Source organism: Macaca nemestrina, chromosome 9 (assembly GCF_043159975.1).
Source record: "Macaca nemestrina isolate mMacNem1 chromosome 9, mMacNem.hap1, whole genome shotgun sequence".
In the NCBI taxonomy this organism is placed as follows: domain Eukaryota; kingdom Metazoa; phylum Chordata; class Mammalia; order Primates; family Cercopithecidae; genus Macaca; species Macaca nemestrina.
In genome coordinates this window covers 85,667,990-85,690,121 of record NC_092133.1, presented here as the reverse complement: position 1 = coordinate 85,690,121, position 22,132 = coordinate 85,667,990, and the positions used below count along the sequence as shown (strand labels likewise).

At 48.7% G+C, this 22,132-nt stretch overlaps 1 protein-coding gene across 15 annotated transcripts in view; it reads right to left on the bottom strand.

Moving 5' to 3' along the window:
• The window catches only part of LOC105486657 (WDFY family member 4), a 295,688-nt gene extending 274,776 nt beyond the window's left edge, over nt 1-20,912 (bottom strand). For 5 of the 15 annotated variants that reach the window (XM_011749635.3, XM_011749629.3, XM_011749638.3 and 2 more), the window contains exon 1: nt 20,583-20,896. The gene's annotated coding sequence lies outside the window, so the exon portion shown is untranslated. Of the gene's footprint in view, nt 1-13,216; nt 13,301-20,055; nt 20,545-20,582 lie in introns of those variants that run through there. The other 10 variants (XM_071069964.1, XM_011749632.3, XM_011749636.3 and 7 more) reach the window with 6 other exon arrangements.
• Nucleotides 20,913-22,132: the final 1,220 nt, after the last annotated feature.

Here is a 22,132-nt window from a genome sequence, read left to right as displayed (position 1 = left end):
GAACATGCGGTGTTTGGTTTTCTGTCTTTGCGATAGTTTGCTCAGAATGATGGTTTCCAGCTTCATCCATGTCCCTACAAAGGACATGAACTCATCCTTTTTTATGGCGCCAGCAGCCTCTTCTTATCCAGAGTGAAAAGGGACCCAATGGGGCTTACGGTCACTGTGGGAGTCCCAGGCAAGGCCAGGGTGAGGGTAGGGCAGTGAAGGAGGCACTCACCTCTGCACAAGATTTAAGGAGGTGCCAAAAATGATAATTTAATGCAACAGTTATAGAGATCAGTTAATGCCAAGAAATCCATGATGAACAAAATATCAAAATTTTAAATAAAAACAGGATCCAAACCTGTGCTTCCCAACCATCCCCCAACTTCACTCACCACTGTGGGAACTTGAGCTCAGGGCACTTTTCACAAAAATCAACCTGCTAAACCGACACCATGTCTGGGCCTTGGCTCCTGGGGATTCTACTCTCAACCGTGTATGGCTCCCAGCACAGACTCTGGGACCAGATTGCTGGGGTTTCAACACAGTGGGCTTAGACCAAGTGACAAGACTCATCCCTGCCTCAGTGTCCTCATTTGTAAAGTGGGGATGACAACAGGTCCTCTCACAGGGCCCCTCTAGCATGAGTCAGCTCAGCACAGGTTACTGTTAGGACTGGGGAAATACGTATTTACTGGCACCTACTTAGTGCAGGCATTTACATGCATCTCTTCATGTAATCCTCCTAATATCCAGTGACAGCAAAGCTAGCAACCTTCATCCACAGTTGGTACTGAGGTGGGAGCAGAGAGGTGACTTGGCCAGGATCCCTTTGCCAGTCGGTGGCTGGAGCAGAAGCCCCCAGGTCTGTGGATAGCCCAGGCTTTGCTGCCCAGCACACCCCCAGCAGTGCACACAGGCAGATGGGCTCACGCTGTGGTTGCTTGGGGCCGAGGATGGGGAGAGGGGCTTGGCAAACTACTACACACGGTCACACAGGCTTGAGGAAGACTTGCTACCCTGGAAAGGTTCTTGGACAGGTGGGCTTTTAGGGGAAAGGTTCAGGAAAATGTGACCTTGGCAGGGCAAGAGACCAGGAGGCTGCAAGGGAGTCCCAGAGCCTCCAGGAAAAGACAAGACCACTGCTCCCTGCCGACTGTGCTGTGTCCTAGCTTGGATGGGGTCGGGGCACACAGCGTTCCAGTCAGTGACCAGCCAGGTTGGAAGCTCTGCTCTCCTGAGGCAGAAACTTGCCTTCTCACATAGCCACGAGGCAGAGGGGGCAGTGGGGCCAGGATGGGAGTGATAGGCAGGGGTCCAGGTCTAACTTGGCCCCTGTGGTGTCTTAACCGAGTCAATTCCCCTCTCTGGGACTCGGCTTCTCCTCATCCACATGGTCCTGGTGATTCCAGTCCCTCTCTGCCCTTCATGCATGACCAATGGAAAGAGGTCCAGCATAGTGAGGCACTGAAGGGCTGCAAGGGCCCCCACAGGGGCTCAGAGTCTATGGGTTATGTGTATGTAATGGTGTCTCCCCTTCCTCTGTGTCATGTTCAGGGAACCAGATGGTGAGCTGCAGGCACCCGAGAGGAAGGGATTCTCTATGGCCTCAGCAGCACCAGTGCTGGGATTGGCCATGCATGCCCCCAGGTCTCTGGGTGTCACTGTCCACCCTCACCCTGCACCCCACCCACCCTCAGGCATACATAGCATCATCAGAGCTTGCTCTGCATTGTAACAACCCACACCAGGCATTCTGCGCATAGCTGCCCCAGTGAAGGGTAACATCTGGAGCATGAAGCAACTGCTGGATTGCTGATATTTGGGCTGCTAAGTAAACATTTTGATGACTGTTTTCATCCCTGACGTTCTACTGAGTGATTTGCAGAGTTGGGAGTCTCAGAATGTGAGATGTGATCTAGCAGCCCTTGGAGCTAAGATGCCAAGAAGCTGTTCCCAGGAAAAGCTGCCCCGGAGCAAGAAGACATGTGGAATGACCCAAAGGGGTAGCTTGGGACTCAGTGCCTTCTGCAGAAAAGCTGGGTCCTGCAGACAAAGAGTTGCTTTGAAAAATTAAAGATTAAAATTCTTTCCCCATTTCTTGTCAGCCTCTGCAACTATTCTCATTTCCAGATTATAAACTCCAGGTGCAGAAACTGCCTGTTTGCCATTTCCGTAATGGGCCATGGCCCTCAGGCCTTGGAGCTGGGGAAGCCTCTAAACCAGATGATACAGAATAGAATAGCGGCTTAGCATGCATGGCCGTAAATGATCTGTTTTCCTCTCCATGCAAAAGCCAGTGCCTCACTGCATGTCAGCAGATCCAAACACTCTTGCCCCTGTTTTCAGCAGAGTCTTGGCCTCAATCTGGAGCACTCCAAAACAAATAAATAAATAGATAGATAGATAGATAAATAAATAAATAAATAAATAAATAAATAAATAAATAACAAAGCCATTCTTGTTCCTAAAACACGTTCAGGATGGGGCTAGTCCTTGCTTCCCTCTTCCCTGTGGTTTCATGTCAACAAGGAGACCTTACAATCTAAAACCAAATTAAAAGGGGTAGGGAGACAGAGGTGATGTACTGTGAACAGTGTTCACATCTACCTGCACAGCTGACACTGTCAGAAATACTGAGGATGGACAACAGCATCATCATTAGGAAAATGATGATCAAAACAAGATGCCAGGACACACCAATTAGTATGTCTTCAACAAGTAAACAAAACTTGACGATGGCAAGGGTACAGAGCAACCACCACTCTCACCCTTGCTGATGGGAATGCAAACATGGCACTGCCACTTTGGAAGGAAGTTTGGCAGTTTCTGGGAAAGTTAAACATACCCCCAGGAGTTCCACCCCTAGCTATTCACCCTAGAGAAATGAAAATTTATGCTCCTACAAAAACCTGTACATGAATGTTTCTAGAAGCTCCATTCATTGCTGCCAAAATCTGGAAAAAACATAAATGCCCCTCACAGAACGAATGAATATACAAACTCAGGTCCATCCATACAGCAGAATCCCTCTCCACAGCACAAAGGAACACACAGCTGACATCCACAGCACCCCGGATGCATCTCAAAGGCCTTCTGTCAGCTGATAGGAACCAACCCCAAAAGGCTACCTACTGTCATATTCAACTTAGACGACATTTTGGAAAAAGCAAAATTGTTAAGGACAGAAAATAAGATCAGTGGTTGCCAGGGATGGGGGATAAGGGGATGACTACAAAGGCAGGACGGAATTTTGCGGGGGACAGAAATGTTCTGTGTCTTGAAAGCGGTCAAGGAGGAGTGTGTGGGCTTTGGAGTCAGCTGCACAGAACTTGCTATTTAGTAGCAGTTCTGAGCTATGGAGCTGCTCTGAGGCTCTTTTCAGCAGCCATCAAATACTGCTAGTATTTGCTGCCTCATGCGGTGTTGCTGTGAAGATAAAGAGAGATGATACAGAGATGAAAACGCAGAGCCACAATGAAGTACACTCTCAGGAGGAGGAGTTACTTGGTGGTAGTCACGTGACTGTCTACATTTGTCCAAAGTGTGCACCAAAAAAAGTAAATTATTTTTATGTAAATTATATTTCAGTAAACCTGACTTTAAGAAAACATGTGCCGAGGTTGAAAGAGAACTAATGGAAAAGCGAGAGGTGGGGATTTTAGTCCCTTGGCTTCAGCTTTTATCATGTACAGTGGGGATAGAAATCTCTATTTAATCAAAGTAGTGACTTCCCTCCCTGACAGCTCACTTTATAGTGGCTCTGCATTTTCATCTCTGTATCATCTCTATCTCCACAGCAACATCCTACAAGGTGGTAAATAGTACTACTTCACAGGTGCTGGAAAGAGCCTCAGAGTGGTTCCATAGGTTCCCACGGGGCTGCCAGCCAAGTTCTGTGCATCTGACTCCAAAGCCCACACGCTCCACCTTAACCATGCTTCCTCTTTCTTCAGGATGCCACCGGCTGGGGACAGGTTGAGGCTCCTGTCCACAGAAGCCACCCACAGATAAGAACTCACTCAGGGCCCTTCCCTGGCCTCTGCCTCCACGTTGGTCAAGTGGGGAGACTGCCCTCTAAGTTCTCATCCACTTTTGCATCCAATTAAAAAGACTATGTTTATAATTGATTGTTACATCAAATTAGTTGAACTAATAGACAAGGTGGGTCAATTATAAAAAGTAAAATCATACCCCAAAGAATTGAAAGCGGGGACACAAGCAGACACGTGTACACCCGTGTTCCTAGTAGCATTATTCCCAATGGCCAGAGGGTGGAGACAAGCCAGTGTCCAATGATAGATGAATGTGTAATCAATGAAATGGAATATTATTCAACCTTTAAAAGGAAGACAATTCTGGCACATGCTACAAAATGGATGAACCCTGAGAGAATTATACGAAGTTAACTAACCAGTCACGAAAGGACAAATGCTGTATGATCCATTGATATGAGGTCCCTAGAGCAGACAAATTCATAGCCAGAAAGGAGAATGGTGGTTCCCAGGGACTGGGGAGAGGGGTGCATGGGGAGGTAGTGTTTAATGGGCGCAGAGTTTCAGTTTTGCAAGATGAAAAGGTAATGGAGCTGGATAGTGCTGATGATTGTACAACATCATGAATGTATTCAGTGCCACTGAACTATACATTTAAAAATGGTTATGATGGTGAATTTTATGTTATGTTATTTATAGATTGTGGTATGTACTACAATTGTAAATTTATAAATAAAATTGATAGATAAATAGATAAAAGATAAAGGAAGAGGAAATAACTCATCCTGTTTAATGACCACGGTAAAATCAACAATAGTAGCATCTACTGAGTGCTAGCTCCACACTGGGTCCCCTGCCGAGGGCTTTGCCTGCCTAACCTGATTTAATTCTCCCAAAAGCCAATGGCCCAGGAACTGTCATGAGCCCACACACTCCCAGCCCCAGGTGGAGATGAGATGGAGGCACGGTGCGTTTACGCAGCATCCCTGGGCACGCTCACGCAGCTGGTGTTCTCAGGAGTGAGAATTCTCTTCTGGGCCAAGGCTTCAGTAAACATTTGCCACACAATGGCATTGTGTTGGAGGGATTATGAAAAGCCAATTACAGAAGCTCTGTGTTCCACACCTGGGTTAGTTCCAGGCAGGGAGGAACACCATTGTAAACAAAGGGGACACAGATGAGACCCAGCGACAAGATCAGAGAAATTAAGAGATAGAAGTAGCTTGGAGGACACAAGGCCCTGAGAATTTGCAGAAACTGGACAAGAGCATTGGAGCTGCTGCAGGATGTGGTAAAGGGCCCCCAAAGCACAGTGTATTTAACGTACAAAGCAAAGGAGGGACGTGTAGGTGAGGTGACTCGTGTCAATGGAATGACAGCCTCCAGGCTTTCCTGTGGGCCCCTGGGGAAAGAGCTGATCTAAGACCCAGTGCTCTGAGGCTCCCTTTGGGATGCTTCACCTGCTGATGGCCAGCCTTGGGGTGGTGCTTGGAGGTGAACCTTCAGCCTAAAACCTGCCCTCCTGGAGAAACTGTTCTGAAAGCAGTGGTTCTAAAACTTCAGCATGCATCAGCATCACCTGAAGAGACTGTTAAAACCCAATTTCTGGACCCCAGCCCCAGAGTTTACAATTCAGTAAGTCTGGGGTGGGTCCCAGAAATTTGTATCTCTAAAGAGTTCCCAGGAGGTGCAGAGGCAGCTGGTTCAGGGAGCACACCTAGAGGACCACCACCTGAGGAGTAGCCTTGGAGAGGGACTTTGGAAGCAGAAGAATCCTATCATCTAGATTTTACCTAGCATTACTGCAAGCCCTGATCACCCCTCACCCTCAGCCCAGACAGTGGACCAAGAGGGTGAAAACTAAAAGCGCAATGTGAGAGGCTAAAGTGTCTCATGCGAAGCTGGAGTTTAGCCTTGCTGGGGGTTTAGTGTGTGGCAGGCCAGCTGCACACTTGCACTGTTCAGCCTGCATGATGACTCCATGACGTGGATATTAGGGATACCATTTTCAGATGAGGAAACTGAGGCTGGGAGCAGGAGCCTGCAGCTCACTGAGGTCCAGATCTGTCTGCCTCCAAAACCTCTCCACCACTCTCCCTCTGAGGTTGTCTAGCTCCTCCAAAACAGGAGGCCCTCCTCTCCCAACTCTCCACTGTGGGGAAAGTCCTTGCCCACGTCAGTGATGTATTAACTGACAGCAGGAGCCCTGGTGTGTACGCGTGTGGGGTGTGAAGGGGATAGGAGGGACACTGGATGTTACAATAGGTCCCTGTGCCTCTGCCCCTGCTAGCTCCAAAGTCCCCATGCTTCAAGCCCCAACACTGAAAGCTCTGAACACTGAGTGTGTGATCTCCTTCTCTGCCTGCTGTCTCAGAGTAGCTATGACCAGGCCCCACCCTCTTCCCCATGGTCACCCTGAGAGCCCTGTCTACAGACATTCTGCTCCCTCCACCTCCCACTTCCCTCTCCTCACCTCCCAGACCTCACCTGCCCCTGGGGCAAAAACCAGGTGAGCGTGGCTGTCTGTGGAGGAGGAAATGGAGACGTGGCAGGGGCTGTGAGCCCGGCAGCATGTGCTCTCTGGGGCCGCACGGGCCTGCTGGGTCTATAGCACATTTCATGAGAGACCTCTGATCTCCCTTCAGAGTTGCCATGGATTGACTTCCAACTCACAGCAACCCTTCCCTGAGTCTCCAGTCGGCTCTGAATATTTCAAACTTGCCAGCCGCCACAATTGTGTGAACCAGTACCTTAAAATAAATCTCTCTCTGCCTACACACATGCACACATCCTATTGTTCTGTTTCTCTGGAGAGCCTCGGCGGATACAGCATGGCTGTCCCGGATAAAGCCTCCCCCACCAGACCTATCCACATTTCCCATCAGCATTTATAGAACCAGTACCACTTGGCATGCACAGTGTTAAATTTTGCCTTCTTAGAAGCATGAGGCAAAGCAGGAGCCATATCTGGGGTTGTGGATAAACCCCACATCTTCAACTCATTTCCCCCACTGAGAACAGATTGAGCAAAGACCGAGCATGATAGAGTTGACAGACAGCCCCCGAGAGAAAGAGGTCTTCAGTGTCTCGCCAGAAGTGGGGTGAAGGCCTCTTGCCCCTCGCTGCTCCCCTGAGAGTCCACTGCTGCTCAGAAAGAGCGTTTCATGGAAATCTTGATCTGATCTGCACAGGCGAGGCCCACCTGCTAGAAAGCTGGGACAGGACTGTCACAGGGGCCTTGTCACTGCCACAGCCACAAGCCTCCAGCCCTGGCACCCTTGGGGGCAGGAGAGTGACACCAGAGTGCTTCAAATGTGCAGGAGATTGGTGTGATGTCCCAGGCTAGAAGACAGACATCGTGGGCAGGCAAAATTGGAATCCAGCGTCAAGTCCTGTGTTCCGGCTCCTGCTCCTCATGCCGTGAGCTGTGGAATCTCAGAAGTGACTCTCCACAGTGCCAATCCTCCTCTGAAAAATGTACTGAGGGAGACACCACGAGATGGCCTGTCGAGAAGCAGGTCACAGGAGGGGCTCTGTAATGGACAGCACATCCCCTCCTCGGAGGCCGTCTCAGAGCCGGGGCACAGGACTATAGCATAACAAATGTGCGTGGGGCCATGAAGGACAGGAGCACCGGTGGGGATGGAAGGGTTGCTCAAAGAAGGCCAGGCAGGAAGCAAGTTGGAGGCAGGCATGCAGCAAACAGGCCAAGGTGACCTGGGGACCATGGGACATGATGCCACCAGGAGTCATGAGGGACCAGGAAAGGGAGGTCAGCACGGTTAGACCTGGCGTTCTGGGTAATGGGGAGACCCTGGAAGTACCAAGCAGGAAAATGGCCTGGGAAACACTATTCTAGAAAGGTTGTCCTGGCTGGCAGTAAACCAAGCCTGGAACAGGAAAGAGAAGAAGAAAGAACAGCCAGGAGGTACAGGGCCGTGATCACTCTGATTAGAGCGATTGCCTTGGAAACGGAAGTAAGGCGGGACCTTATTGGAGATAACTCACCAAGATGTGCCTCTGACTCCAAAGAGTCACACGTGCATCTTTGCCAGATGCACACCTGCACATCAGATGCCCGGTGAGCTTGAAAACAGAGCAGCCATCGCCCACTCAAGCCACTCACCAGGCCACCTGGGAGGCCGTGTTCCCCAACATTGTGACTTACTTCTGGGTGGGCGCCACGTGTAAGTGTTGGCTACAAGGTCTAAGGTGATTACAACATGTCCCCAGGTGAGGCCAGGGGCCAGGAAGACATGGGAGGCTGAGACCGCCAGAGCTCTGTGATGCCCAGAGATGTGGGTGGCTCATAGAATACCACAAAGCAGGTCAGGAAGGGAGCTGGGAGCCCCTGCTAGGTCTCTACTGCTTCATGGCAGGGCCTGCTGTCCAGAGCCCTGACACTAGCTCCTAGGTTACCTGTGAACTGGGTGAGACCTGAGTGTTCCCGGCCCACCCTCAAGTAGCTCCATGCATCTAGGAGCGGGCCTGTTAGCCTGGGCAGTGTGACAGCCTCTGGCCTTCACTTATTGGTAAGCACCACCACCTCCCTGAACCTAGTCCCTCTGACCAGGCTGGCCCCTCCTGAGTTCCAAGGCCAGGCCAACCCAGAGCAGCATCACACAGATCAGATTCAAATCCCAGCTCCACCTCTTTCTAACCTGTAACCTTAGCAACTTAGGCTCCCTCAACCTCAATGTCTCCAGCTGTAAAATGGGAACAATATCGTCCTTGCAACACTGCAGAAAGAATTAAGCAAGCCAACATATGTGAGAGGGTGTCCAGTACACATTAGATGCCCACAGAGTGCCCACTGCAAGGCCTTTCTGTGTTCTGCACCTTGCTGCCTCGAAATCCTTAAAATCTGCACTTCCCCAGAGAGCCTGAGCCCCACATGGCCTTTGTAAGTGTGCTCTGGGGCCTCCATTCATCTTTGGGGTTCAGCCCCGAGGTCTGAGTCAGCTGCCCCAGTCTCAGCCTAGACACTTCTTTTTGCCTTCATCACCTCCCCCTGGGCCAGCCGCTGAGTGTGTCCAATATTGGGTCTCCTCACAAGGAGCTGGTTTGTTAGACGTCAGGACAGGGCCTTAGAGACGTGGGCCTGAGCATGGCCAGACAGGGCTGCATATGAGGATTTGGCCACAGTGAGGACGCAATGTGGAGACACAAGCAGGAGGGCTGCCTCCAAGACCAAGCCTGCGTTGGGGGATGCCACATCAGGGCCAGGTGGAGTCGGGGCAGCCATGTAGACAGCAGGTGGGAGAGCAAGGAGTGGGCCACTCAGGAGGTTCCTTGTGGGCCCTGTGTGGCCAGCTCCTCCTCAAGGGAGTGCCAGGAGCAGGCACAACTGCTGGACTCATGGATAACTCCAGCAATCACCTCAGTGCTGCCCTAGGCATCACCAGTTAATGAGTGTCCCCACTTCTTACCTGGGCCAAGGGCTGAGTGTGCCTGCAGGCAGAGAATGGTAAGGCCCAGAGAATGGTAAGACCCTACACCTGCTTCAAAGGACTCATGAGGAGATGGAGGCAATGCAGGTGTTTTCCAGAAGTTCAGGGGATCCCCTGAAGACTAAAATGGAGACTCCCATTGGAAGGAACTAGGCAGGTCAGCAAAGCTTCCATGGCTCTCAAAACTTCCTTTTTTCTGATTCCAGTCCACACTGGGCTCCTGGCCAGCACACACCTCTATGGTTTTTGCAACAACAGAATACAGGAACTCACAGTATCCTGCGGAAGGGGCTGGTTCTGTATCTCGGTATGTGTACCTACTTCCACATTGCCAAAAATGGCCAGGGAGCAGTTCCCCTGGCTGGCCCCTACCATTTGGCTATGGTTGAGCTATCATGATGGGGACAAAGACCTGAGCTGGAGACAGCACAGGTTACAAGAAGCCCCAGCCCCTGTGGAAAGGTGGTGAACCTCCCTATCCTGGGAGCCAATCGGGGCTTGGTCTCCACTGAAATGTAAGAAAATATTCCCTTAGGTAAGAACGGCCATGGAAGAGTGACCATCTACTAACAGAGACATCAACGTTCTCTACGCTTAGAAAACCAATAAGGTAGGCATTACTATTCCCACTGTACAGATGGGTAAAGTGAGACTCAGAAAACAAGAAATTTATCTGAAATCAAAGAGCTGACAAGCATCAGAATCAAGGTCAAACCCAGGTCCCCTCTTCCAGCACTCAAGGCTGGCTTCAGGCAGTGGTCAGTGGTGGTGGAATATGCCATGGGGGCACCTCAGGTACTAGCTGAAGCCTGCAGTGTTGCAGGAAGTCCCTGGCTGGACTTGCATAGTTGTTGCTGACCCCCAGCCATAGGAGATCCAAGCCAGACCCGCTGTCTGCCCACAGCTACACAACAAGCTGGGAGGCCCAAAACAAGACTCTGTGATTGCACTCTTGCCCCAGAGAAAAGCAGATCCCTGGGAGCCTCAAGGATAAGGGTTCATTAGCCTTGGACAACATGGACACTCCTTGGCCAGCATTCCCTCCACAGATACCAGCACTCTCAGTGTCAGTCAGTTGTCCACCAGGCAAAGCCACTGCTCTACTTGGTGTGTTCTGTGTAGTGGGTCTCTGGATTATTAAACACGCAAGGAGCAGGATCACCCTCTGTCCACACCCTGGACTTCAAAGATCAGGGAGAGCAGGGGGCCAGCAAGGAAGCAGATGCAGTGGGACAGTCATTGGGCAGGGTGGTGGTGACTGTGGGGCAAGAGGAGGCTTGTGGCCCAGCCTGGAAAGGGTGGAGAAGTCTGGGAGAGCTTCTTAGAACATATGGCACTGGTGGTGGACACTGAAGAGTAAGGACGGACCCTGGCAGTAAGTGGACAGGCACTCCGGGCAGCCTGAGTGAGTGTCTGGCAAATTGCACAGGTGTCCAAGAAAAAGCAGGGACAGGGGCTCAGGGGTTGAGTGAGTGCATGGTGAGAGGGCCCTGCAGAGAGCCCAGAACGGCAGGCCGATGGACATGGACATGATGCTGTCTCACGGAACAGTCCTGGGAGTCACTGTGGGGCTCTCAGAAGAGAGTGACAGGAGCACCTGGCAGCTGCCTGTCACTGGTGATTCTGCCACCAGGAGCTCACAGCCTGCTAGGAGAGGAGACAGGCAAAGGGATTCTCTAATACATGGGAGTGGAGGAGGCTAGGGGGTGGTAGAAGAGGTGTCACAGAAGCAGTGGCTTTGGAGAGGGAGTCTGAGGGAGGTAGAAAGAAGCTATGAAACAGGCAGGTTAGAGAGAAGAGGAGGGAGAAGCAAAGCCACAGGACAGGCCGGGCTTAACTAGACCTAGCTTTGTTCAACTGGGAGGGATGTGAGCAGGAACAGGGCAGAAAGCTTGGGCAGGGACTCCATTAAGAATGTCTCCAGACTCTAAGCAACCCCCATCCGATTCCTCACCCTCCAAACTCCCAGAGAAGGAAAATCACAGGGGAATTTTGCAGGATCGTTTATACCTCACGTGCTAAGGTAAGAAAGATTTTGACACATTTCCAGATGGCTTGGTTTGCTCACACAATCATCCCATTTAGCTTATTAAATTTCAAGAATAATTTGGTCAGAATAAGCACACAAAAATCACAAGTGAAGCTTTGAAACATATCTGGAAGTATGCATGCCTGGCTCCTCAGGAATTAAAGATCTCTTAGTTCTCCAGAATCATCAAAGCACAAAAAAGTGAGGGCACAAACCACCTACGTCACAGATAGAGTGACTCATTTTCTTGGGTTCCCTGTCCTCTCCTGTGCCAGGCCAATCTGGACCCAGAAAACTCTGCTTTTAGGTTAGAGAGAAAAAGAGACACTATCAGGTGCAGCTTGGCTCCTGATGCTTTTCAACTAAGAGAAGAGAAAGGAAATATACTGCTAGCCACTGGAAGTAGGGGCTTCAAGCTCCAAGCTGAGTCTCTTTGCTTTTATGTGACTCAGTTTCCCCACCTGTAACATGAACCATTTAGAGTAGATGCTCCTTAAGGATCTGTTTGCCAGTGAAGTTCTGCTGTTCAAATTTGCCCAGGTTCACAATCTTCAGATTTCTCCTCTGAGAGCTGAATATTTGTTTAACCAGAATGAGTCTCCCACAAGCTGGCAGACCTCTTAATGTGCCAGGAATAATTTTCTTAATTATTCTATGTGCTGAGGAGGTGGGAGGATGGCATCTGAATAGAACAGAAAGGGCTCAAGGGACCTAAGAATGCCACTTGCGTGGGTGACACAGGTCCTCTGGGTCTGCCTTCTATGAGGCTGGTAGCCCAGGGTGGGCCCGGCACTAACCCCTCTGCTTGCTCATCTGTTCCCTGGCTGCACCATGATAACGCTCTGCCTCCAGGCTCCCCTCCACCTCCAACCCACTCCACACTGTCAGACTTTACAGCACAACTCCAGATGTCCCTCCCCTGAGCAAACGTCCTCCACAGCTCCCATGTTCTCTGGGAGCCTTCCTAAGCTTGTGGCCCTGATGATAGGACCCAACCCCCTCCTTGCCTAATTTCTCCCTGTACCCCCAATGGGGTTAAGCTGAATCCACTGATCACTCACAACCTAACCCCTCTGGTTGGAAAGCTCCTTCTTCAGCACCACAGTCCAAATCTGCCACCTTTCAGACACAGCTCTTGGCTTCCCCCCTCAACACAAGAAGCAACCCTGCCCCTCTCCACTTCCAAATTGCTCCTACTATCAGGCCATCCTGCCATTAGAAGGCAGCCATCACCAGCAGGCGACAGCCCTTTCCAGTTTTCAAGGCTGCATCAAGATATGATCTCAGTAATTACAGCAGGACAGTGAGGCAGATGGTGGGCAGCAGGGCTTTGATCGTTCCATGTACAGGAGAAAAGGGAAGCTTGGCAGTAAAAGCCCTTGGCTGGCACAGTCAGGCAGGCCACACAAAGGTTGGCCTGCATTAATTCCCAAATCAATCATTTTCCCCAGTGCCTACTGCCTATAACAACTGTGGCTCCCCTCTCGTTCCTCCTTATGTCATCATTATTCATGAATACTCTCTCTTTCTCACTCTTGTATTTCCTCAATTCAAAGTCTTTATCGATTATAAAATGCCACAGTCATTTAATTAAAGCACTTTGGGAGGGAAAATCATCACATTAAATACACACTTCAAAAGTGAGATGATTCAGACACTTGCAATTTTGTGAGGAAGGAAGTATTTTGTGGAACAAAGGCAGTCTTCCATGGGGGTGATTGTGAGGGTCTCACCCACTTACAGAGGTGTAGACTCACCTGGGGGCACTGCCCCTCCCTTCTGTCCCTGTCACTCCAATAGAGTTAAGGTGTCCTGGCCCACAGGTCCACAGGTGTGTGAGGCTAAAAGGAAATACAAGAATCTGTGATCTGACAGCAGGGCAGTGCCCTGGGCTTTTCCCCTTTTGAACATCTGGGCATTTGCCACCCTGATCCACCTGGCTCTTCAATCGCCCTTCACACCCCTCAAAGGCTGAGACCACGTGGAGCTGCTGTGCATACACTGGACGTGCAGGCTTGGTTCTTGGGTGGGCTTAGGAGCCTGTGCCCTGCGACTCACACTCTTCATCCTGGGCTTCGTCACCCTTTTAATTGCTACCCTCCTTCCTCTCCTAAAGAACAGGCATTCTCAGGGCAGAAATACTGGGGACAAACAGCTGCAGGGGTGCTCGACCCTGCCTCTGTTATAGCATCTGCCACCCTGAAGCCTTCTGCATGCAGGGACACTCTACCTGGATTCTGTCCACAGTTGCTCGGTGGGTTCCTGGCAGCGTGTTGCAACATTGCTAATTGCTCACATGTTTTAGCCAACCTCCACACAGTTTCTTTATGTGTACATGCATTTATCTTTGACTACATTTCTCTTTCTAGTTTGTGCTTATCCTTTTAAAAGCCGACATTAGAACGCTACTGAGAAATGTTCTTATTATTACATGGAAAACACAAAAATCAACAAACATTTCTCTTTATGCCTACTAATTTTCACATCCAAGTGATGGCAGCAGCAGGCAGTCTGGTACAGCCACTGCCATCATGCAGTGATGGCCACTGCAGGGAGAGCAAGGGGAGGAGGCAGACAACCCCCAACTCCAGCAGCCCACTACCCTGGGGGCTGCCATGATGGAGCCAGGCCGGGTTGCCAGCTGGCCAGCAGGGGAGCAGCATGATGGGACAGCATGGTCAGGCAGAGAAGGGTGCCAGTGTGGATCTAGGGCCAGGCTTTGGGGCCAGGGTGGAAAGTGGGAGTGGTGCCTGCTTCGGAGACCCAGCCAGTGGTACAGCCACGGCACCCACCCCACCAAGGGTGCTGGGCTCCTGGGCCTTGGGAGGAAGCTCTCCACGGGCCACCCAGGGCAGTATCTCAGAGTCTGCCATCCTAAGTCAGAGTGACCACCTAGCCTGCCACTTCCTACATCCAGCCCAGGCCCTTGATTAGCTCTGTCCCAGTGGCTCCTGACAGCTTTGGCAACAGGGGGAGCTCCTGGTGATGTTGCCCTTGTCCTATATTCTGGCCTGGACCCAGTGAGGATCAGGAGCCCCTGCCTTAGGCTATGATGAGGGGAAGGGGTTGAGGGCCACTTGCACTGGCCTTCAGATGTCCTTTGGCATGAACAGCTAGGGCACCATGGAAGGCAGCAAAGGGCAGACAGGCTCCTGGGTGGAGGGTGGCGGGTCCCCAGTAAGGTCCCACCTTCAAACCAGGGAGGGCCTAAAGGCTGGGGGCTGGGTTACCAGACCCAGGAACCAGAGTGGGGACTTGTGTTGCCTTTTTCAGGCTGCTCATGGCCATACATGGCCCAATTGGCTCTCATTTCCTCCCCTCTGAGGTCCATAAAAACCCTGGATTCAGCCAGAGCAGAGCAGAGGATGGGGAGACGACTGGATGACCAGCTGCAGGGAGGAGCTCCTCTCTGCTGAGAGCTGGGAAGATTATAGGAGGACCAGCTACAGAGAGGAGCTACCTTCTCCAGGGCCTCCTCTCTGCTGAGAGCTGCGGACGTAGGGACAACCAGCTGCAGAGAGGAGATACCCTCTCTGCTGACAGCTGAGCCCTCATCAGGACAACCTGCCTATAAAGAGAAGCTACCCACTGCGGGTCTCCCCTTAGCTGTTCTAACACTTAATAAAGCTCCTCTTCATCTTGCTCGCCCTCCACATGTCTGCATCCCTCATTCTTCCTGGATGCAGGACAAGAACTCAGGCAAAGGTGCCACTGGCCACATAGGTTTCTGGCCAGAAAAAGCAACACCCCAAACATCCCATATCACAAGTATATTTTGCTTGTAATTAATGTGAAAATGATTTAGTTGCATTAATCATCCATCATATCATAAACATGTTCTACATTGCCCTTTTCCTTAAAGTATCAGACCTAGTGACCATGGAGCATCGTCTCAATGGATCACCCATAATTGACTCTCCCTCTGTAACAACTGGATGCTCAGATTGTCTCCACTGCTGTCATGGGCAATGCTGAGGGGAAGGAGCCCTGCTGCAATGATTTTGTTTCCTATGAATTCTCAAAAGAAGAATTAATCATTCAGCCAAAAGGGAGGAACTACTGTCATACTCCTGCCAAATATTCACTATTCCTCTCTAGAAGTGTAGCTTCTTCAGCCCTTTAGTGGTAGTCTGGTCTAATGCAAGTGCACAGGCTTTAAAATCAGGTGGAACTACGGTCAAATCCCAACTCAGCCACTCACTATTCGAGGGCAAAGAACCTTACGTCTCTGAGCCTCCATTTTCTCATCTGTAAAATGGGAATAATGAAACTTATCTCATCTTGAGGATTGAGTTTAAAGTACAAGTGCCTGGTTTATTTAGGTACTAAATCCATTATTCTTAACTTGTATATTTTCTTTCTTCTTGGAATTATTTGGTTCAAGTGGCTTTTCACTTCTCCTACTTCTCATCCATCTTGAACTGTGTTCCCGTGAAAGCCTCTGGCCAAAGAACAAGAAGTATCATTCCTCTAAAGCCTACTGTCCAACAGAAGTATTAGAAATAGAAAGCCAGGCACAAATTCCAGCCACATGTGTAATTTCAAATTTTCTGGTAGACACATTTTTAAAATAAAAATAAATAGATTAAATTAATGTTTAAAGTATATTTCATTTAACCCAATATATCCAAAATATTTTCACTATGTAATCAATATTTTTAGGTACTGAGGCATTTTATAAATTTTGTTGGTAGTTTGTAATATCTTTGAAATCTAGTGTGTATTTCATACTTACAGTGCATCTCAATTCACATCAGCTACATTTCAAGTATGGCTAGTGGCTTCTGTATTGGATAACAAAGGTCTAGACTTTGATATTTAAGCTTTTAAGGAGTGCAGATACCTCAAAGGGGATTGACAGCCAAGGGTTTAGGAGATATCATCTATCTGCATTTTGATGGTTTATAGCACTTGGAGGGAGATTACAAATGTAAGCCCCTAATTGTAAATAAAATGGGTAGCAACTCTAAGGTGTGGCTCTAGGAACTCTGAGAATTTCATTTTCCTTACCCTCCTACACAAGATATCTTCCTTCTTTCTCCCAGTTGGTCAAGTTGCCTTGCTTGTCTACCATGAAGGTCACTGGGGTGGGGGTGGAGAGTGCAAAGACTTCCTTTCTTCACATATTGTCTAACAGGCAATTCTACCTTTATATGACCAAACTCATATTTCTGATCACCATCACCTTCCAAATCTGCTTCTACTGCCCTCAAGCCAGCTCAATAGGCAACAATCTCATTCGTCCTGCTGCTCTCGAGTCATCTTTAGCTTCTCTCTTTCTTCCATCCTCTATACCCTAAATGTCATCAAATCCTACCCTCAAAAAATTATCTAGAATCTAACCACTCTGACCACCTCTCATTATCTCAACTATTATCACTCTGGGCCAAGCCACCACCACCTCTAGCCTGGGTTATTGCAAAAGCCTCTGAACTGGTAGTCTTGCTTCTTCCTTTGGTCTCCTACAATCTTCACACAACACCCAAAAAGATTCTTGTTTAAAATGCAAGCATTTTTAACAAGAATCAGTCCAAACAGCAACAGTCCAAAAATGTATTTTAATGACAATTGACACAACATAAAAATATAAACCACTTAGGGATATATCTAGTCGAAATATGCACTACTGCTATAAAGAAAATAATAACATTGTATTTAAATACTTTAGAGAAGATCTAAATAAATGGAGAGACAGACCACATTCATGAATTGGGAAAGTCATTTTCATAAAGATATCACTTCTTTCCAAATTAAATTACCAGTCAAATCTGAATGTAGTTTTTTTTTTTTTTCTGTTGAAAGCCAATTCTGAAATTTATATGAAGGAGTAAAATACCAAGATTTTCAAGACAGAAAGGAAGAAGAAAAGAATGGGGAGGCTCTTTCTAGATATCGAAATTTATTATAAACCTGTGGTTAACAATATTGTCTAGTATTGGCAAAGGGTTAAACAAATTGGCAGAATAAAGAACCAGGAAAGACCCCCATGGACATGACGATTCAACTCACAACAGAGCTACCATGGATCAGTGAATAAAGAATGGCCTATTAGGCCGGGTGTGGTGGCTCACGCCTGTAATCCCAGCACTTTCGGAGGCCAAGGTGGGTGGATCACCCAAGGTCAGGAATTCAAGACCAGCCTGACTAACACAGAGAAACCCCATCTCTACTTAAAAATCCAAAAATTAGCCAGGTATGGTGGTGCACACCAGTAGTCCCAGCTACTGGGGAGGCTGAGGCAGAAGAATCGCTTGAACCCAGGAGGTGGAGGCTGCAGTGAGCCAAGATCATACCACTGCACTCCAGCCTGGGTGACAGAGCAAGGGTGGCGGGTATTGGTAATCTCAGCTACTAGGGAGGCTGAGGCAGAAGAATTGCTTGAACCTGGGAGGTAAAGGTTGCAGTGAGCTGAGATCATGCCATGCCATTGCACTCCAGCCTCGGTGACAGAGCAAGACTCTATCTCAAAAAAAAAAAAAAAAAAAAAAAAAGGAAAGAAAAAAAAACGGCCTGTTAAATAAATGGTGCCAAGACTCTTGGTTATCCATATGGGAAAAGCAAAATAAAATGAGATTTCTTCCCACCTCATGCCATACAGAAAAGCCATTTCCAGGCAGACTAGAGACTTAAGTGTAAAAAGTAATATTATAAAATTATTTGAAAAAATATGAGAATAATTTTACAACCTTACAGTGGAGAATTTCTTAGATAACACAGAACAAGTATAAATCATAAAGCGACAGATGGATAAACTTGTTTGAAACTAAGAAATTCAGTCTTTAATAAAAACCACAGGAATATAAGGAGACAAGGCACCAACCAATGGAAAATATTTGTTATATATATAAATGATAAAAAGTAGTATCCAGAACATGTATTGAATTATGGCAAATCAATAGGATAAAAGACAGGTAACTCCATGAGAAATGGACAAAAAATGTGAACAGGAAAAGGGACCCCAAATGGCCACTAAACATATGAAAAAGATGCCCAACCTTAGTAATTTGGGCAATGCAAATTAAAAACATGCTAAGATAGCTTTTCATTTCTACCAGATTGGCAGAAATACAGTACCTGACAATACCAAATGTTGGTGAAGATGTGGAGCAACAGAAACTTTGGTGCATTGCTGAGGGTTGGGTAAAATGAGCAAAAACTTTGGAAAACAATGTGGTGACAGCCAGTAAGGCTGAAAATATGTATAACCTATGACCCACCAATTCTATTTCTAGAGTATATACCCTAGAGAAATTCTTGCACACACACCCAAAGATGCATGTACAAAAATAGTTCTAGCAGCACTGCTTATAATAGAAAAAAAAAATAAACTCTTGAAATATCTCAAGTGCCCATCAGTAGCATCTCAGATAAATATATTGAGGTATATTCATCTAATAGAATACTATACTGCAGAAAACATGAAATATTTACAGGTACGTGCAACAATATGAAGGAATTTCAGAAACATACTTTTGAACCAATTAGGCAAATTTTAAAAGAATATTTAATTCCATGTTTATGGAGTTCAACAGCTTGCAATCATACATATATAGCAATTTAAATAGGGGATGTAAAACTAGAAAAAAAAGCAAGGGAACGATAAACCCAAAATTCTGGACAGTTGCTGCTTCTGAAAAGGGAGGGAGAAGGATGGGTATGAAGAGGACTTCGAAGATGATGCTCAGCTTTAAAAAATCTAAGGTATCAGCACACAGGGTTTATGCTACTTTTATTACTTTTATCTTATTATGGTCTTTCTAAATTTTCTTTTCTTTTCTTTCTTTCTTTTTTTTTTTTTTTTTTTTTTTTTAGAGATGGAGTTTCATCATGTTGTCCAGACTGGTCTCAAACTCCTGACCTCAGGTGATCTGCCCCTGTTAACCTCCCAAAGTGCTGGGATTACAGGCGTGAGCCACTGTGCCTGGCTGAACTTTTCTTTTCTTTCAACACTGAAAATCTTCCCAAGTTCATGGAAGAATAGCCCAGGTGCTCAGGATGGAGAGACAGGAAGGGCCTCCCTGACCTGACCCTGTTCCCTACCTTGCTGGCCAGAGCCCCAGACATGCCCCTTACCCCACTCTACCACACCAACCTCCACCAGGTCTCCGCCTTCAGACCCTTGTCAAGAACACTTCTCAGAAACCCACAGGGCTGGGCCTCCCTCAAACAGGTCCCCTCTCAGAAGACTAGAGCCATCCCCACCCTCCCAAGACCCCCACCCTACCTGCCACTCTCCCACAGGCTGAGCACCACAGACCCCTGTCCGCTTTGACCAGAGCCTGGCAGGGTGTGGCTTCTCAACACCTATATGTTAAATAACTAAATGAATGACTATACACAAACTCATATTAAAATTAGTGTGCTCCGTGGAAAGAGTAATACATAGCGTCCTTAGTTATCAAATCAGCTCCTCCCTCACTTTAGATAGGTTGGGACAAAGGATCGGTTTAGTGTTTTAGAAGTTTCATTTCAGAGGAAATGAAGAATCAGTCCTTACTGAGCAGGTGGCCCTGCTTAGGCAGAAAATGCCGGCGTTTCAACGGTTTGCTGTAACAATTCAGATGAGGGAAGTGAGCCCAGGGAGGCACCTACTTACCAGAATCCAGAGAGTAATGGCAGGGCCAGGACAGACCAGCTCCCTCTGAGGCTCGTTGGAAATGGCCCTCCGGCTCTGCACTCCTCAGAGACCTATGCGGGGTCTTGGAGGGCGAGTCTTACTGTCGGCCTACTCTCTCCGCCCCCTTGACAACCAGAAAAGCCCGTGTCAGCCCTTCCCAGGAACCCTTTCATAGCAGGACCCCGAGAAAAGACTTGACCTGACGTCGGAGGTCAAGGAGTGCTGCTGGAGCTCAGCCTGACTCCCAAACCTCAGCGGTGACATACGCTTCGGCAGACCCAGGCCCTGGAATGGCCCTGACCACATGGGCCGCCCACGCCACACACACTTCCTGCTCCCCAGCTCACCTCCTCTCCCACATCCACAAACCCGAACCAGGCACTGGGTCACATGTGCCCCCATACTCAGCCTCCCAGGAGGCAGCCAGTAGGCCCCACGCTGACAGGCGGGGCCCACATGCCCACCTCTAGGCTGGCCTGGCTTGGCCAAGAAGCAAGGTGGCCTACCTAGAGGGGTGGCCGTCAGCGCCTGCAGATATCAGATGGCATGGAACCCCTCATCCCCAGCCGCAGCCCCTCAGGCTCGGGGGAAGAGGACTCGGCCCCGCATCGTCAATCTTCAGCGCCGTTTCACTCTGAATCACTCGCGCTGGGTCTCTGCTCATTTCCTGGAGAAAGCAGAAGTGGAGAGCAGGCAGATGCGTGACTCTGCCCGCTCTCCAGCCGACCACGGAGCTGCTGGAGTTCTGGCGGGTGACTCGGGTTCTGCAGCAAGGCCCCTTGGGTCTGTGCACTCTCCGTGGTCAAGCGGTGCTGGGTGGGGCCAAGGACAAAATGGAAAGTACAGCTCGGCCCTAGAAGAGTAGGTCTGGATTCTGTGTTCCCTCTTCACTAGCCATGTGACCACTGGTGCACATCTCTCCTCTCTGGGCCTCTGGCAAAATGAGAACAATGATCGTGTTAGGTGAATCTAATCAGAGGCGCGTTTCAAGCGCACCCCTGGACATGGCATGGGTTCGACAGCCCTCGCCCCACAAAGCTCAGGGTTGCCCACTTGAATTTCTTCCTCCCCTATCCTCAGATCGAACTTGACCCACCAATCAGGACCAACCAGTGTTGGTCCTCCTGCGGCCAACACTGAGGCAAGGATGAGATGACATCTAAAACCATAGAATGGAAGTCTCTGAAACTCAGACTCCAAATTCTCATTCCTCTGAGTATATTAACTAGGCTGAATTATCCATGTCACCTATCCATAACGGCATCTGCACAGGATGAACAAGTATGTCCTTTCACACACAATCCTGCTTGTGCTCTGTAAAAGGAGAATTTTGCCACAGAGCAAGGGCACTTGTTAGCGCTAATGCCTGATCCTTGACCCTCAGTGCAGCTCATCGTCTGTCTCTAGCTCACAAAACCAGTGGACCATGCATGACTGACTGAGAGGCAGCAGCAACATCACTTGTTATGAGATGGAGTAAGGCTCCAAGATTGGTTTAAAGCGGAAAATAACATTTGTCATAAAACCTCACCCTCCACCAATGCAAACTTGTCAGTAGACAGCAGCCAAAATAGTAGATCTGTCCAGCTGCACTCCAGCCTGGGTGACAAGGCCGAAACTCTGTCTCAAAAAAAAAAAAGAAAGAAAGAAAAAGAAAAGAGAAATTGAAAGGATACATGCAGTGCCAGCCAGGGGAAAGAGAAAACCTTAGAGAATTTGCAGTGAAGTGTTTGTTGTATATGATGAAAATACCTCCCTCATTGTCACCAATGAAATCATAAAATCTACAAGATATTGCCTGAAATCAGAGGCCTATGGTAAGAGCAGATTAGACACAGGACCTTCCACAGAGGCAGGAAGGGTGGCCAGCATGGGACAGGTCAGGACGCCATGCCTGTGAATGCCCAAAGGAAGCACGGAGAGTCTGTCATAGTGGGAGTTCGCAAAGTCTGCTGAAGGGCCCTCATGCACCCAGGTCTCCTACCTTCTGCCCTCCCCAGCACCTTGCTGGGTAGCCAACAGCAGGCAGGTAAAGAGCACTAAATTCAGAGCTAGA